The sequence below is a fragment of the Gekko japonicus genome, unplaced genomic scaffold (assembly GCF_001447785.1).
Source record: "Gekko japonicus isolate JY-2015 unplaced genomic scaffold, Gekko_japonicus_V1.1 scaffold1471, whole genome shotgun sequence".
Lineage (NCBI taxonomy): Eukaryota > Metazoa > Chordata > Lepidosauria > Squamata > Gekkonidae > Gekko > Gekko japonicus.
In genome coordinates this window covers 439,549-443,474 of record NW_015163647.1, presented here as the reverse complement: position 1 = coordinate 443,474, position 3,926 = coordinate 439,549, and the positions used below count along the sequence as shown (strand labels likewise).

Here is a 3,926-nt window from a genome sequence, read left to right as displayed (position 1 = left end):
CGCTGGGGGGGGGGGGGGGAGAGCCCTCGCTGCAGACTCCAGGCCAGGGCGCCCGCTCAGCTCTGCCGGGCCACCGACCCTTCTGGCAAATATCCCAGATGCTGCGGAGGGGTCACAGACTCAATGCTCCCTCTAAGCTGTGGAGTCTTCTTGTGAGCAAAAATTCTGCTTGGTGAGCTGCCAGCATTAAAGTTGTGAGCGAGCCATTTTGGCTACTGCACAGATTAGTCTGCTCCGGAGCCATCCTTCCTGAGCCCAGACAAAAATGTGTGAGCCGGCGGCTAGAAAACTGTGGCGCCCCGAGCGCAAGGCATGATGACAACACTGTTCCCGGAGGTAGATCTGAGCAGGCGGAGGAGAAGAAGAGGGGGCGTGCCTTCTGGCGAGGGAACCGGGAAGCCGGAACAGAAAGAACACGCTGCCTGCCGGGGCTGGGGCGGCTGCAGCAGCAGCAGCAGCAGAGGCATCCAGGCTGATCTTGCCAGGGGAGGGGGGGGGAGAGGGAGGGGGCTCCCCACACACAGCTGTTGAAGGGAGCAGATCAAGTATGGCCTGCAAGGAGGAGAGGGGGGGAGCGCAAAAGGGAGCTGGCACACCCAACCGCCTCCGCTCAGGTTCTCGGGGGGGGGGGCCAGGGGGGGAGAGGGAGGGTGCTCCCCACACACAGCTGTTGAAGGGAGCAGATCAAGTATGGCCTGCAAGGAGGAGAGGGGGGGAGCGCAAAAGGGAGCTGGCACACCCAACCGCCTCCGCTCAGGTTCTCGGGGTGGGGGGCCGACAGAAGGGGAAGGGCTCTCTGTGAAGCAGAACTTTCCCACCAGAAGTTTCAGCGAAAACTCCAGGATGTAAACATCTCGGGTTAAACCAACTGACCGGCCTGGACCCGCCCAGCACGGGAGCCTGTCCCACAGCTGACGCCACCGGCACGGCATGTCCGAGGTGGCCGCTGTGCGCATGGCGGCTCCTGTTCCATGGTTCCCACACCGGGAGCCAGAGGCTGAGCCGCAGCTGGAAACTGGCAGGCAAGGTGGCAGGCAGGGCCTTGGCACGCCGCGGGCTGGGGAAGCTGCAGGGGGGGGGGAGCTAGCAGGGGAGCCAAGGGTGCACGCCCGGGGGGCCAGCAAGCAGGCAGCCCCTCCTCTGGCTCTCTCCCAAGGGCCTCCTCCCTCCCCCCCCAGCTCTTCCCCGCCTTCCATGGGGGACTCCCTGGCCAGCGGGAAAGGCCCTCTGGCTGAGAGGTGCACTGCCTGGGCAGAGTCTGTCAAGGTCTCCTCCAGCCAGGCAATGACAGTTCAGCCCGCCGGCCTCTCCTGGCCGCACATGCAGGGAAAGTGTCTAGTTCCCCGGAGAGGCAAGCCCTGGCATGCCCCGGCTTCCTCCACAGGCTCTCTCTCCCTCCGCTGCAGACCCAGGGCGAGGAAAATGCTGAAACACAAACCTTGCAAAGCCAAAAGTGGCAAGCCCGGCGGGACCCAGGCCAGGTCCTCACCAGTGTTCCCTCTAAACTGAGTCAGTGTGAGACAGCTCACAGTTTTTTAGCCTCCGGCTCACACATTTTTGTCTCGGCTCAGGCAGGGTGGCTCCGGAGCAAACTGATTTATGCAGCAGCCCAATCGCTCGCTCACAACTTTAATGCCAGGAGCTCACAAGGTAGAATTCTTGCTCACAGGACTCCAACAGCTTAGAGGGAGCATTGGTCCCAACCCTGCCCAACACTGCTGGGTATCCAACAGAACCCTTTGAGGTGGGCCAGAACGTGGCTACCGTGCCCAGGAATGGAGGCCTATTCTCCCACCTCTCTCCAGGGCATCACGCATAGGCCGCTGGTGCAGGCCGCCCCTCGGGCTCTGCCTCTCCCTGGCCGGGCACCATTTCTGCACCTCCCGTGGCACAAAAGAAGTTCCCTGCTTAAGGGCAGAGGGAGCAGGACAGCGCTTGTTTTCGATCGGCTCAGGGTGACCCTCGATGCCGGCAGCACAAGACCGGCATTTCAGAAACAAGGACGCTCCTTTGCTCAACCCAAAGTGGATTCTCTACCAGACCCCATTCATGGCTCAGCCGTGAGAGAACGGGGCGGCTGATTACCACCAATGCTCCCTCTAAGCTGTGGAGTCCTGTGAGCAAGAATTCTACTCTGTGAGCTGCTGGCATTGAAGTTGCGAGCGAGCGATTTGGCTGCTGCATAAATCAGTTTGCTCTGGAGCCACATCCTTACGGAGCCGAGACAAAAATAGGCGAGCCAGAGGCTAAAAAACTCTGAGGAAGCTCACACTAACTTAGCTTAGAGGGAGCATTGGTTACTGCACTCCAGGCCTTGCCAGCTGAGCCACAACCAACAGGCCGTGGGGCAACCCCCCCCCCCCCGCAGGCAGCCTCCAAACACTTCTCTCCCACCCACCCACAGGCCTTTCTCCGGCCCACTCTGGCTGGCCTTACGGCAGCCTGACAATTCGGGCAGGAGGGAAGACAAGGCTCCTTTACTGTGGCACGACTCAAGGGTGTGCCTTGGCAGGCAAGGCAGAAGATTTGGGACACACCAAAATGCTGCCCCCGATCCTGCAGGGCCTGTACCGGGTCCCAGAACCCCAAGAGACAGACAGAGAGAATTCTGAGCAGCACCACACAGTTACCGGGTTTTCACCCCACCCCTTCCCTCCAGGGTGGTCAGGGTAGCATCCTCACATCGGCCCTGTGAGGCAGGCTGGGCTGAGAGCAACTGGCCCAACAGGCTTTGCGGCAGAGAGGGAGGATCTGCGCCTGGGTCTCCCGGGCACTAGGGTTTCAGCCGCAGCACATTTAGGCTGTGGGCGTCAGAAGTGCCTCTGCGTATTCAAGGCCGTGTCGCTAAATATCCCTGATGCAGAACGCAGCAGTTCCACAGGACACAGAAGCCTGGTACAGGGGTGTTTTTGCAGTCTGAGTTACCAAGGTGCCCCCTGAATTCTGCCATTTGGACGGGCCCCCGTTGCCTGGAGAGGAAGCCCTCAGAGGTTTCACGGCCTCCAGGCCCAGTTGCTCATGGGCAGCTCGGGCAGATGGGGTTCTGCGGCACAGGGAGTCCCTGACGGGCAGGCAAGACCCCGCTGGCTGCCCCTGGAGCACTTCCAAGTTCTGCCTGTCGATGTGCAGTGTGCACCGAAGGGAGAAACAAAGGCCAGAAAAACTGGGGGGGGGGGGAGGGTGGTAGACACTGTTAACTAAACAAAATATTGCCAGAGTGCTGATGTTTTGAGCATGTTTTTATTTTAAGTTAAAAAAAAACCTTGTGTTTGTGTCCTTTATAAAGTCTGTATCTCATAGAATCATAGGATGTTAGAGTTGGAAGGGACCTTGCAGGTCATCTAGTCCAACCCCCTGCACTCTGCAGGAGCAGAGCCGAAAGAGAGCCCGACAACATACCCAAAAGATGGTCGTCCAGCCTCCGCTTGGAAACGTCCAGCAAAGGAGCATCCACCACCTCCCGAGGCAGTCTGTTCCACTGCTCAGCCACTCTGAAAGTCAGGAAGTTTCTCCTGATATTTAGCCGGTAACGACTCCCTTGTAATTTCCACCCATTAGATCTAGAGAGAACAGATCTGCTCCCTCTTCTACATGACAGCCCTTCAAGCACTTGAAGACTCCAATCATGTCGCCTCTAAGCCTTCCCTTTCCCAGGCTAAATCTCCGCTACCTGGCCTTACAGTTTATGACACACACGGCCTGGCCCAACAAGGTCTCATTTATGTCAGATCCAGCCCTCTTCACAAATGAGTTCGACACCCCTGCACTAAACCCTCCGCCCTGTGGGTTTCCAGAGCTCCCCTGCCCCTCATCTCCATCCTCCTACGTCCACACAGCCACGCCGTAAGCCTGAACAATCCACGGCAGCCACAGAAGCCACCAAGGACCCCTCTTCTCATGCCACAGATCCCTTCCACTCAGCAGCC

The 3,926-nt window shown here is 59.1% G+C and overlaps 1 protein-coding gene across 1 annotated transcript in view; it reads right to left on the bottom strand.

Moving 5' to 3' along the window:
- SIPA1L3 (signal-induced proliferation-associated 1 like 3) overlaps nt 1-3,926 on the bottom strand; it is a gene marked incomplete at its 3' end in the record, with an annotated part of 50,286 nt that overhangs the window by 35,706 nt on the left and 10,654 nt on the right. The window lies entirely within an intron of this gene.